Below are 15503 nucleotides of genomic sequence, written 5' to 3' on the forward strand. Positions count from 1 at the left end.
TTGAAAAATTCGTAATAAATAAATCGCAATTCAGATGGCCATATGGGGAATATCTGCATACAAAATTAAGTAAGAGTCTTTATAAAAATCAGACAGGAGGCGATTCATGCATGTCAAACCCCATCATGTTCTGTCATTTCTTGTTCAGAGGCAGTTACAGACCACATAACCAGTCTTAGTTTGTCATTCGATTGTTGCATCTTCGATATAAAAATGATATAGATTGTACACTTTGCAAGAGTCATCATTATAGATTTTGTTGATCTAAGTGCATGGGTAATAATTGCATGGTTTTCTGAAAAATACAATCTAAATATAGAAAGAACTGTCGTTACGCAAAAACAATGCACACGAACAACGAAAGAACATCGGTTGTCTGCTAAGTTTTTACTAAACTACGAATTACCCCTACCACAGACAGTGCCTGAATTTTATATGGATAGGTACTTAAAATCAACACAGGTAAGATGGAGTTAGTCAGATTGATAAATTACATCTTTATATGGGATGTAGAAATTACTACGGCCGTGATTCATAAGTTTGAATATAATAAGACAGGTCTTGTCTCAAAGTATATATAATTTATTCTCATTTATGTTTTTCTTTACTTTGTTTAAATTTCAATTTTGCATTTGAGACATGGTGGAAAGAAACAGAATGCCTTAAACTTAAAGCGCTATTATTTTTTTTTTCTATTCATTTTTTGTTTTCTTCTCTTATAAGATTTATTCCTGATTTCATTTTGCATTTGTTTCATGGATATCTTAAAGTCAAAATTTACCTTTTTTTCTTCGATTATGTAAATGTAAATTAACCAAATCTTTATATTATTCAAAAGGTATAAATTACGGAACAAGGAAATAGAATAGTGACAGATACATTAAAGTAGAATTTCAATAATATGATTTATTCGATTTACCGGTTTTGTTATGTTATCATGACAAATTAGCACTTGAAATAAATCAATTATTTACCTTGACATGCTGTTATGATAAATAACCTACCATTGTAAAATACAATTTATGATAATAAGGTAAATTCATTATATTGACTAAAAACATACCTTAACACAAAAAAGTGTTGAAGTATGATGAAGTGTTCTTCCTTTTACAATTGTCTTTACTGTTGTAAGTATATTATTAAAACGAAACTGTGTATGTGTGTAGATATATGTGTAAAAGTAGCCATACAATAAATTAAAATTGAAATATGATCACGTATCACAAATGTGGTCTGATTTTAAAAAGTATAAAAATTGAAGCCCATTATAAGACCAAGTATTATCTGAGAATAACTCTTACCCATAACGAGATGCAATCAAAGATAACTAATATTTTCCAAAAACGAAACCTCAGCACCATAAATGATCACTCAGTTACTCTGGTTCAAGTTCAACGCTCTGGAACAACATCCATTCAACAGTAGAAACCTCCAAAAACTGACCAATTTCCAAAAACTAAATTAAGGCGCTATTTACTCAGCAAACAAAATTGTATATGTTACTCTGTATTGCTTGAAAATATATTATTGAATTTTTGTAGTTGTTTGTGTTGAGGGCCTCAGGGAAGATAATTGAATTTAGTACCTTTACTACCCTCTGGAAATTCAGTATTATTATTATTATCTTTATAATTATTATCATTGTGATTTGCTTCTCAAAATAAAAGTTTATTAAATGATATGGTGTATCTCGACATAAAGAGACAGTGTAAAAAATATTGGTTGATTTTTGATGTTGTAGTGTTCTCAAATGTTTGTATTTTATCTTATTTTCTAGGGTTAGTACAAATTCATAACTGTTTCAGACATTTCAATTTTAAAATATTCCTCTCAGTCTTTCGTGAGTAATACCACATGGCATGGTGTAGTGTTTCAGATCGAAACATTCTAGAATCTGTTCGATGAAAAAGAAGTGATTTATCCATCGATTCCACAAACAAAATAATGCAAGGAGTCTCGACAGATGCAAAAATAACAACAAAGTCCTGTTAATAGTGTATTAATGACACATTGAGTTCGTCCATCATGTATGAAACGGAAGTCCTATATGAGAATAATTTCAAAAGATTTATTGTTCTGCAGTTCTACAAATTATATCCATAAGGTAAACACATACACTTACGAACAACACGTACTCGTAAAATCACATAGCTATTGAATACTGTGCCCAGTAAAAAAGAGTTACTGGGATATCCGGTAGTAGTTTTGCTATTCTGATTTATCATGAGAAATGAAACAAATCATTCACTATATCAAAAATAAAGACTATGTTTTTTATAATAAATATAAAAGCAACAAATTTGGAAAATGTGCAGTAAACAGAGAATAGGTGCAAAAGATGATATTTGTTTTTTTCTTATCATTAGTTTGTTTTAAACACAAAGCGTTGTTTTTAGACCATTCTGTTTTGTTTTGTATGATTTGCTTGTCTGTTTATTTTTCTATATTTTTTCCTTTTCATTGGTAATTAAAAACTTAAAACTAGAGTTGAAGTAAAATTTACAGAATATTATTTAAAATTGTGTCTTACCTGTTGATCGATCTATCTATTAATGATTTCAAAATTGATCTGATGTGTCATTTAGACTTTTTTCTTTGAATAAAAGTTCTCATTTATCTTGCAATCGGTTATTGTTGTTAAGTGCAAAACATTTCTCAGTAAAACCTTTCAAACAAGTTTATGTATTTTTATGTAGTTTTAAATCAATTTAATCATAATTCTGAATTTTAAGGGCGTAAACATTCAGAAAAAAGTAATTTACTGATCAAAATGTTTATTTATTTTATGATTTTGCTACGTCAATTAGACGTAACCTAGATTGTTAAATCTTGTTATTTTTTTTCATTTATTTTATTCATTCATGTCATTTCTTAGTAATACATAACTGATCTTGTAAAAGTGAATTTGAGACTGTCACCACATATTCATTATTCACTTGATTCTACAGCAGTAATGTGTATGATTATTTCTCTACATTTGGTTTAATGTCAATACTTTGCCTGCTATATCGCCTTGATAAGTGGTACAAATATGAACACTGAATTAGCCATAACACTGATGTGTATATTTTACATTGCATCTGAAATTTTCTAATAATGTGTGAAATAATAACTATAAAAACATCTCAAAACAATATGTTTAAACAACAACAAAGGACAACCATCTCTCTGGTGCACATTGGCGTTTTAAGCCTCTTTCTCATTTTTTAAATTTTACATGTATTTCATATGGAATAACACGGGGTGTTCATTTCAGTATTTAGTGTGTTTTAATTTTCTCTGTTTTATCTCTTTGTTAAGATTTCTCCACGACTTAACTTTTTTAAACCACCAAACAAGCAATAGATATGTAACATTGAACATTGAATTTCGAAATAAACATTTTTATAGGGAGTGCTACAATGTATTGTATACGCGCGACTGTTCAAAAGACAGTGGTTCAAACAGCAAAGGCGATATTGCAAAAGTCGGAGGCAAGGGCACTCTGGGGTAAGAATGAACACCACTTAAAGGTAAAATCTCAAAGGTAATTGACATTGTCTTTTCTTCTTTCAAATTCACATATATTTGTTACCGTTCCCTGTATTATCAAACATATACTGTCTTACTTCTGCATTGGTAATAAAACAGGTAGATTTTTTTCATTTAATATGCTATAGAATAATAGGATAATTAATTGGAAAGAGTGAATAACCAACATGATCACGAGTGCCGAAGAACGCCAAGATTTAACGAGTGTGCGGAACTTGTTCATATTTAAGTTCTTCACGATAACCAATTGATTATCCTAATTATTATGTAACTTTCCTCCATTATTCGTTACTCTTTCAACATAAATGTTTAAATTTTGTAAACGGCGGATTGATATTCGTGTTTTGACGTTTTGGCGGGAGAAAGTGCAAGAGTAAAATTACCGAATTTATTTCAGTGTGGATGATCGAAATTTTTACACCGGGAAAATCACTGCTGTCTATATGATATATTTGTACTTGCAACATGTACACTTGTTATAACATAATACACATTCATCAACTGGTTTATCGATATAATAATACTTTACACTGTCTGTCCTGTAGTGAATTTGGGACAACAATAAAGTGTATTGCTTAATGCCTGCTAGAACTGTAAAGGTTTCTTTCTATTTCCATTGCCTTAGGTTTTGGTTGAATTTGGCCTCTTTATCAACAGAAAAAAATATCATCAATTTATGTGTCGGAAAGTTCTTGTATGTGTTTAATCAAATTGTATGTACACTTTGGTGATTAATTATCTCACGAAAATAGATCACAAAGTCTTACATTTCTTGGCGTGTAATATAATAATTAAAATAATAATTTGTAACTTGTCGTACATTAATATTTGATTTTTTTTTTAAAAGTCGGAAGTATAAAGGAAAACAATGACACACTTTTATTATCCACATGTACGTTTTCTTGTACAACTGTCAATTATTCTTGGGTCGTTGAACGTTTGATTATCAATAAATATGGAGACCAAAACACGTTATATGGTAAGCATAGTTTCATAAGTATAATGAATGAAGCTCGTGGAAAGAAACACGAGTAATGTCTATGCACTCTTGACGTACAGAACTGCTGTCAGAAATTTGCTTTTGTATTCTATAGTTGTCTGAAAAAGAAATGTTTGTTTTGTTCATATTGTGTTTTGAAATATAATAACAAACATATACTAATCGACCTTCTATAACATGCAGGGGAACTTTGACCAAATCTTACTTATACATAATTTGGAACAAAAACATTTTAACTTTCAAAATCCCGAGCCAGATCATGGGACAATAAGCGCAAACTTTAATTACCGGTAAATATCAGAAAATGACTACATGTAATTTACAAAAAATACATGTTCTCACAGCTGAGTTCCAAGAAGGGTCTGAAAAATTCCCAACGATGTTAGAACTGTCAACTTTTTTGTCGTTCCTTCTAGGTCTAGGGCGCTGGACTTAGTGCAGGCGTGTTGACATAAATGTCACAGCGATACGAGTTCGAATACCGCAGAGGGAACGACCAAAAATTTGCATCGCAAATTTGACAGTTCTAACATAGTTGGGAATTTTTCAGATCCATCTATAAGTTTACGTTATCTTCCCTGTATCAATTTTATCCGAAGGAGCAGTGTAGCGAATAGAGTCGCCACTTGCTGAGACGTTGTGTATATATATACCCAACTCTAGAATCGATGCGAGGCTGCAAATTTGAGATGCAAATTTGGTAGCTCCCTCCGCGGGTTTCGAAGCGGTTACCAAAACACAAATTGCATTATACATTTATCGGAAAAGTCGGTATGTATTAAACAAAATTCTACTTTAACTGTTACCAACGATTATTACCTGTCTTATGTGATTGTGATGAGAACAGACACATTCATGCACTTTTATGATATACGTGGCTCTCGTTAGAAGAAATGATTATCTTTAACGAATATACCACTTTAACATGCATAATAAGGAAATGCAAGATTTGTATAAAATTTTATAGTATAAACTTGGTTAAATAACTAAATAATAAAGTTCTAATATCATTTGATATATGTCACAAAAATAAACAATAGAGAATTATCAGAAACATGTATAATAACAGTAAAAGTAATTGTGTGAGGTAAGGCTCTTACTCGACATCCCCCATTCTATTTGTCCCACTCTTTCGTCTACCCCGGACTTTACTTTTAATGAGCAACTCAGTGGGTGTTTTTAGAAAAGCTGATGACACTAACTCTGCGGTTGCATCTAGACCATGCTCACTCAAAGTTGCTCAGTTACTTTTGTGTATCTGTACGTGTTATATTGGTTTTTTTATATTCATTGTTGTGTGTGTCTGTTTTCCTCCTCTGGTCTCTGTCCTTGGGTTACGCTATTTTGATTTCCGTTGGAATCTGAATTCTCTTGATGTACTCTTCCCTAATCCCAATGCAGTAATCACTTTAATTTGCCAATGCCTCGTTCCATTTTGTCACTTACATAAGTATCTAATATGCCATGATCCTTTGCCCCATTAAATGGGATATTTAACGATCTTAGGTACTGTATGGAGACATCTTAAATAAAAAGTGACACCCATCTCAATTTGGCATATGTTCAGTTTGTTAATGGTTCGATTTAAACCGATTTCACTGTGATATTTTTTCTGGCATTGGTTTACCTCGGTTCTTTGATATTTTGTTTAATTTCAGTATTGTTCCGCCTCTAATGAATCAGTCATTCTGGTGTGTGGTTACTTCCGTTTGCATGGAACGTCAATTGCCTATAGTGAATATAAAGGTACATGTGTACTAACATAAAAAAACACTTTTCAAAAGCCAATGGAAACGGCGACAAAACAAGAACAACAACAAAGAGAAACAGAAGGAAACCATGCAGACAATTAAAGTAAATGGGTTTATGAGTAAACAGTTACAATCATGAAAAAAACAAAGAACATAAATGAATAATTAACTTTGTTTTGTCGTCGTTGAAGAATATCAATATATGTATATATTTGTAAGCAAAACAACTGATAAGAATAGGATACAATACTCTTAATGTCAGAGTTATACTTTATCATTTAAGTTTTGTTAAAACAAAATACGAAACGGCAAAAAGCAACAATCTTACTTAAAACGTATTTAGATTTTCAAAATAATGAATCATTATGTCATTTTTAACTCCTTTTCGTATTCACCGTTGCTTATCTTTATTCCTAAACAACTGGATATTCAGCAACTCTGTCTGTCTCAAATGTATCCAATTACATATCGAATCATATTTGTTAAAATTACTTTGAATTTGGACATAGGTTTGATTAGCAAAAAAAGAGCCTACATCACACATTTAAAAATGGTTCCTGAGTATTTGAGATGTACAAAACCGTGTTACAGTACTACAGATTTGTTGAATTGCTTCAAAATTATATTTAATACTTCTTATTAAATAAATGTCGTCCGATGAACAGACGATGATAAAAACGCGTTTAGTTAGCCAAAACTTCAAAAGGAAGAACGTCATGAAGATATTTTATTTGTGGGTATCAGTTTTCGAGGCTTGTCATAATTTAAGTTTTTGGTGGTAATAAATCCGTGGCTTTCCGTGAACAGGTCTTTTTTCAAACTTGAATATTCAATTTATTGTATTGTATACTGTCGATGATAATAATGGATGTTTTTGTTCAAGAAATAGCATACTATTCTATTCCTCTGTTGACGCACACAATTTTAACAATCAAAATGCGCGTATTTCTTAATAACGCTTATTTACAGTAACAAATTAACCAGATTCTTCCCACCATATCATCTAAGAATGAATATAATATTTATTAGGTCGATTTCTTGCATTTAAAAAAAAATTACGGCTTTTCATTTTTTCGCATGAAAACGATGATAATTTCTTCACATGAATTTTAAGACCTATGACTCTATAAAAGCTGAGATGTAAGATGTCAGTTTAATTAAACTTATCAGCATCCTTCCAAGTAAATTCCCACTAATATTGGACTAATTAAGATGGTCATAAAACGAACGCAACGTTTCATGGTGAAATTACCAGGACTTTTATAGATTTTATATTAAGAAAAATATTAATTAAGACAAATTGATTGTATCGTGGCAGAAATTTATAAACTTAATCAAATACATCTCAGATATTTAAATTCAAGACAAGTATTCTGCTTATGTATATCACGTGAAAAATTAATTAAAAAGCGTTCCTTCAGTACACCTTTCATAATAAAAGTAAGCATAATGGATATACACATCACAGCTTTTGTTTCGATTTTCGCACTGTAAAATGGGCTATATTTTGCAGAGGACATATATATAAAATATATATTATCGCAAACTTTTACCCACTATAAAACACTAGTTATTTTCTATAAACCATGGAAAGGAATATTCGCAAAACTTTCCATTGTTCAGAATCCGCTGAATTGGTACTTTTACAGTACTTTAAAATGATGTGTGATACAAGTTTCCTGTCCAGTGTAGATTTAAATATTGGGTTCTGTGTTATTGTACAAGTGGAGTTCTTTCTAGCCCATTTCTAGTTGCGCTACCAGAAATTAAGGGTCAGATTGTTAGTTTGTATTCAGTTTCGGATTTTTGAGGTGTACGTCCTGCTCTACATTCCCTCTATAATTCTTCTATCATGACAAACCTATGGACTCACTTTCAATGAAGTATATGCACTTCAAACATGTCTCTTATCGCCCCACAGTAACCCGTTACATCAATTTTCATATTTATTATTTATTATCGCCTCAAATATGAACCGTTATACGACTTAAATGCGCCAACATTTATGATTGATTCATATTGCCTCGATTGTACAATGTAATCGATTTGAGGGGAAAGTCGACGGAAATACATTTACGCCATTCTTGAAATTTATTTCAAAGATCATGCTAAATGACTTTGCTCAAGACATATGCAAATACGTCTTGGGATGAAACGTTTAAGAGAACCGGAAACGCATAATCACATCATGTTGGGCTAGTTTAATTAAAGTTTAGTTTCGTAAATGACACTTCTTGTAGGTGTGAAAAGCAAGGTGTTTAGTTTAAGCAGGTGCTAAACAGGTAATATTAACATGACTCAAGGCGATGGACAGTTTGACAATAACTGATATCATTCTTGGCCTATGAGAATGCTTGGTAAACACAAATATTGTTGTATCTAAATAGTCATCTATTGGAAAAGAATAAAAAATGAATACTTGAATGATGGAAGTGTCGTAATGAAAAGGATAATTTGTCATATACACATGATATATTAACATTACAATATAATTTACAGTGACGATAAACAAACACGGATACCTTCAGCATGAAAGTAACTACTTAATGCGATAGTCACATGTGATATTCTCTGCAATAGAAACATACTTCAAAATATAATTTAAACATTTCTTATTGTATCGGAAAGAATAAAAAAAAAATTGGACGTATTATTAAAACGTGAGTGTGGAAGAGTAACCAGGAGACTGATTAAACATATCAACAAGGTTTGACAATTATATATATGGAGTGCAATCAAAGCCAATTTTTTTTTTTTTAATATATATATTTGAATAATGCAAATGAATGGTAAATTATTCTTTAGCTTATTTGAAAAGTTGGTATAATCTACTTCGTTTTTTACGAGTTAAAGCAAACTACATAGAAAAAACCTCTGCTATTTGTTGATATTCTGCTAGATTCCTGATACAATAACCAATTACTCTCATGGATACTTTAAAAATGTCTGTTACTTAAACATTTATTCATTAACGGAGGACTGAGAAAGCGCTTTAAAGGCTTGCTTGTGAACAGATATGTCGTATTAGTTCGTTCTGATTCTCTTTTAAAAATGTTCGGTACTTAAACATTTATTCATCAACGGAAGACTGAGAAAGCGCTTTAAAGGCTTGCTTGGGAACAGATATGCCGTATTAGTTCGTTGTGATTCTCTTTTAAAAGAGGTTTTGATGACATAGCTGGTAGATTACAAATAGTTATAATTCTTGTGAAACATTAAATATGAAATAGGGTATCAATTATCAATAGCCAACTATTTTGTTATAAGTATCATATATCATAAACAAAACTCGCAGCTATTGGATTCTGTAATTACCAGTAAACTAAATATGAGTACTGAAAACGGAATGACGCCTGCATTGGTTGCCTTGGTAACTATGCCATTCTGGGTTTTGACAATTGCATTCTGTTTTGCTTGTCGGACCTCTTACAAAACGGAATCAAGACCAATACAGGATATAGTAGAAACACTGAAAGCTATGAAGAAAGAAAGAAATAAAGATAAACAAACAGAAAAAGAACCATGAAATAGCAGAACATGAATTTTTATTTTTAAAAGTGTTTCCTCTAAAAATTTTATAATGGATGAGGGTTGATGGTTTTGGTTTAACAAATACAATATCAGGACTGAAAATAAGAATACTTATAGCATCTCGGTAAGTCAAATGTAAAAATAAAAGTCATAATTGAGCGGTGTCATATATCATACATTTCTAAACGCAAAGTGCTTTTGTAGTAACAATGTTGTCAGTGTCGTATGAGATTCTACTCATTTTCTTTGGAAATAAAACGTAATTGACTTCAATGAGATCAAATGGCATTCGTTAATAATCTGGAAACGATCATCGCAATTTTGTTCGTTTCTTCCTGGTGTTTTGAAAATATATATACTCTTTAAAGTACATCAGTTCAATGTGGAATCTTTAACTAGACGAGCAATTATTTACTTCACTTCATTCGTGGTTCATCTTGTTGTCTATATATATTTCCCAACTATTACGAATACACTTTCAATGTTGTTTCCAATTTAAGTTAACATGAGATCTATAAAAAAAACCAAATCGTCTAGCCAAATTACTCAATAATACTAATTGTACAAAATATTTAAAAATGTTATTTAGTGGCACTGAATTTATCAAAAATACATAAACAGTAATGTTTTCTACGCACTTCTGAATTAAAAATACCAATGATACAAATATTGCAAATTCGTGTTTCAAGCAGCAGTAACCTCTCATCAGCAGTATTAGAACAAAATACTAAAGCATAAAGATAAAAAAAATCTACTCACGAGCTCAAAACCAAAAATATCGAAATATGAAGACAAATCTAGTACCGATAAACTCCACTAGAGAAGGTCAAATGTCATTATGAGCTCTGTTATTGTAGCCCTATGTTTAATACAAAAAATGAATATGCATATTACATCCATAATGACTGAAATAGGTACGAATGTGTCAGTAAATCCTATTCCCCTCTTATGGGCTCTTATGAGTTTGTAAAAAGGAGAATAACATACATATTGTCTTACTTCAGACATTTTCTCGATTATATCAGGCGCTATCGTTTAACTTTTTTACGGTATCGATCATCAACAAGCATACAATTGTATTGTCTTTAAAATAAAATATATGAGCATTTTTTTTATTATTATTTGGATGTTTCTAGAAAAGTGCTTACCTTACAGGTGCACCTGGTTCATGCTCCTAGTTTTTTTTGTGGAGTCCGAGTTGCTCATTTATTTTTGTTACTTTGTATGTATTATTTTAATTGCTTTATGTTCTTAAGTGATTGTCCTTTTTTTTTTTCTTGTCTGGTCTTTGTCCCACTTTACATTCTTTTGATTTCCGCTAGAATTTTGGTTCCCTTGATTACTCTTTATATTTCTATCTACTTAAATGGTGGTTATTATCGGCAATATTGATCGTCATCAGCCCTTAGTTCATTTTTTAAAAACAATCTAGAATTGATATGTCTTTCAAGTCCTTGAGATTCAATTGTAGCTTTCTCTTTAGTTGTATCTGCATTCGCAAATTAAGTCGAGTCCTGATATACTAATTTGAGGTTTCTTGGAAACCGTGGTTTGAACTATATATAACATTTTATTTAATTCATCAAACAATCCTCTTAAAATCTAAATAGCAGGATTCATTCATCCCTTATATCTGTATTGAATTGTGAGTCCTCCTGCTGGTTGTTTCTTGGGCGAGGTAACACATTAATGATCCGACCCAGTTTGTTTGAATGTTCAAGCCTGATCGTTCTGGAATATTTACGGTGAAATGATTACTATTAGAAATCAAAACTGCCATCATTCATTGCATTTCTGTATATATATCTGGTGTAATTCTATACAAGAACTATCTTTAAAAAATACGCATATTCTCGCTATGTTAATACCAAAATCCGATTAAGATTTTATTTGGTGAAATGTGTGATTATTGTACTATGTTTCGTATTTCAATTATTTTATTGGTCAAACAAGTAAACTATTTCCGATTACCCAATTTATAAAAGATTATTCAATATAGAAAAGTGATCGAAGATCTTCGGGACACCAATGCCCCTAATGGGGCCTTAAAGTTTACGATTCCCATCACAGTTGTCCAATGAAATGCAAGGTTGTAAGCTATATCGGTAAGGTTGCCATGGTTAAACATCACGGGTGTCACGTTATGTCAAAGCGAAATCAATACTGACGACCCCAAATAATATTACATTTTATCATATTTATCCGAATGTGCAGTATACGAAATTTCAAAATACATAAAACACAGATTCATTTTTACCAAGACTGATTTTACATTTGAAGCGGTTAGAGGTCGTCTATTTATATTGAGCTGATTAAAACCCATTTGGGCACCCATTGCTGTAGTAGCATTTATACTACTAATGTGCGGAACGGTAGATTTTGGAAATATGAATTTTAAACAATTAAAAGGCATATTCTAGGCTATCATTGGCCAATTCGTGCCACCCAAAGCATGAAATTACTGGCATTTCTTAAACAAAAGGGAGGTCCTACTACTGCATGGATGCCACGCCACGCAAAGCCAACCATCCCCACCCCTTCGTAAAATACGGCTGGTATCACAATGCTACTGTATCCCATAGAAGCATGCAAAATCATATGACTGCAATCGCTTTAATGCTCTTATTTTAAACTTGAGCATTTAAAGCAAAGTTCATCCTTTCAAACAAATAAATAATGGTAACATCTGATAGATTTACCTAAAAGTAAATGTAAATGTCATACCTAAGCAAAAAATTATGGATCCATCTTATTTCCAGTTTCTCTTATAGACCATGGGCTGGGAGGGTCTACCGTGCACCCCCCACCTCCACTACCTTTATACCTCCCATTACCGAATTCCTCTGTCGGATATATTCTCGGATTCTTTTTTGGTATAAGCCTATATTTGTACCCTACTGGGTCAAAAAGCCAAGATTTTTGTGACTAAATTGTTTGAGCGTCTTAGTCTTCCTGGGATAACGTGTGTCCAAAAACTAAACAAAAATATGTATCATCGTAAAGCCCAACGTCTCAGCTTTACAATGGTATCATGAAAATTGCGGTAACACTTAGGATTTTGTGATAAAATGAAGAAAAAAATGTACCCGAAAAATCGCTTAAATTGACATATTTTTCAATGTCAAAACCCCTAGAGTATTTATGCTCCAGTAAATAATGGCTTATTTGGTATTTTCTGTTTAGTATTATCACATTTTATAGTTCTGGAGTTCTTTTGATGAATTTCGGCGATTTCCGTAGTCAGAATTTATAATAAAAAATGCGAAAAATTGGATTTTCGATTTTTCGGTCAGAAGTCACAAAAATTCATCTCTACAAGTTATTACTTCAATAAAACGTCTCAAACTTGATATCATTCGATAAATACTTTAATTTCCTACATGAATGAACCACGAAAAACTAATTCGCAGGAAAGGGTTTTTTTTTAAAAAATGTTAAAAATATTACCCCCACCCCTAGAAAACTGGTCTAGGTATCAAACAGAATTCTCATTCACAGCATACTGACATTGTAGGACTCATATTTTAGGCATTCACAATGAAGATAATGATGTACCAAACATATCTGATCAATTCAGGCGCTTAGAGTTTCCTTTTGGGGTGAAATTACTATAAGATCGGAAAAATTGGAATTTTCAAAATTTTAGAATTTTCTATTCTATCACCAGACATTGTCTTTTTCAGAATACTGTAATTTAAAAAAAAGCTTTTGTGTCATATGGTTCATTAATATAATGTCTTAGCTTCAAACTGAGCCCAAGTAACAAATATTTGAACTTTTCCGAGTCAAATTAGGTGCAAAATTGTCACCCCTACCCATGATAAAAAAATGCCTCCACATACACTAAACTGTTATTTTCTGGCATAGAAACGGTATACAATAGACATGTTGGGTACTATTGCTTTAATTATTGATGTATTTAATATATTTTCTCATTTCAGGGGCGTACTTTTCAGTTTTAATGTGACAATAATGAGTTTTTCATAAAAAGGGGGATTTTTGGAATTTCATATTTTCTTCGATTTCACCTATAATTGTCAATTTCTTTCAAATACCGTATTTCAAATAAACTTTTGTGTATTCAAATACAATTAAATAGAGTCTTTCTAATGAGACCAAGTAATAAATATTTTAACTTTTCCAAGTCCAAATAGGTGGAAAATTGCCACCCCTACCCATGATAAAAAATGTCTCAACATGAACTAAAATGTAATTTTTTGGCACATAAACGGTGTACAATAGACATATTGTGTTCTAGTATGTTTTCAAGACCCCTGTTCATTTCAGGTGCGTATTTTTTCAGTTTCAATATGACAATAATGAGTTTTTCATGAAATTGGGAAATTTCGGATTTTCATATTGTCTTCCATATCAACGGTAATTGGCATTTTCTTTCAAGCACCCTATATCAAACAAATGTTTGTATATTCACACACATCTATGTAGCATCTAAGCTTTCTAATGAGCCAAAGAATAGCATACTTTAACATATTCCGAGTCATAAAGGCGAAAGAATGGTACCCTATACCCACTACAATTTCGGTGATAAACCCAGAATTTGTATGGGGTAGATTAGCATTTTTGAAATGGTGTTGGATATATGTATACCAATCATTCATCGTACTTGCATCTTTGAAACCTTATATGTATAAAAATAATGATAGCAAACAAAATCAAATCATGTAAAAACTGCGATATTTTAAACAAAAACTATACAATGTACGTGCTAAAATGCGTAATCATCTGTTTTATTCTTAAATTTCTGCTTTTTGTAATATTTTGTCGTCTTCGGGGCAATAAAAGCATAATTTACTTAACAATGTGATTGATACAAGAAGATCTCCATAATAAATGCCAGACAGACATTGCGTACAGTCTGTGTATGCTATAAACGATCATTTTCTTTCACATGGGGACAGATTTTAGTGGGTACCATTCTTTCGCCCAAATGGCCTGGAATATGTTTAATTGTGTATTGCCTTGGCTCATTAGAAAGGTAAGATGCTACATAAATGTGTTTGAATATACAAAAATTTGTTTGAAGTAGTAGATTTGAAAAATATTGCCCATAATCCGAAAATTCCCAACTTTATGAAAAACTTCTTATTGTCATCTTGAAACTGAAAATAACTCGCCTGAAATGAGAAGACATGTTTAATACATCAATAATTAAAACAATAGTACCCAACATGTCTTTTTTACATCGATTATGTGCTAAAAATTAACATTTTGGTTCACATTAAGGCATTTTTATCATGGGTAGGGGTGGCAATTTTTCACCTAATTGGACTTGGAAAAGTTCAAATATTTATTGCATAGGCTCACTACAAAGCAAGACACTATATAATTGTATTTGAATATACAAAAGCTTATTTGAAGTATGGTACTGACTCCTATGTTCTATTTTTAGTAACAGCAGCCATGTTTTTTTAACACATCAAAAATCCAAATGATTATTTTGTTGAGAATACCCTATAAAACAATAGAACTTTCATTGAATTCTGTAAAGCACTTTCTGAGGAGAAGATTTTTTAAAATAATAATAATAAAACAGCAAAAAAACATCCAAAAAGGGCAATAACTCCAACCTGGGTCAAGAGATTTTCACCAAATATTGACCACAGATAGACAGCATCATGCTAAATACTTTTACCCCCATGTCAGGATTTGGTTAAACTTAAACGTGTTGG

Source organism: Perna viridis, chromosome 8 (genome assembly GCF_037379345.1).
Source record: "Perna viridis isolate PV_CMFRI_1.1 ecotype Kerala chromosome 8, ASM3737934v1, whole genome shotgun sequence".
Taxonomy (NCBI): Eukaryota; Metazoa; Mollusca; class Bivalvia; order Mytilida; family Mytilidae; genus Perna; species Perna viridis.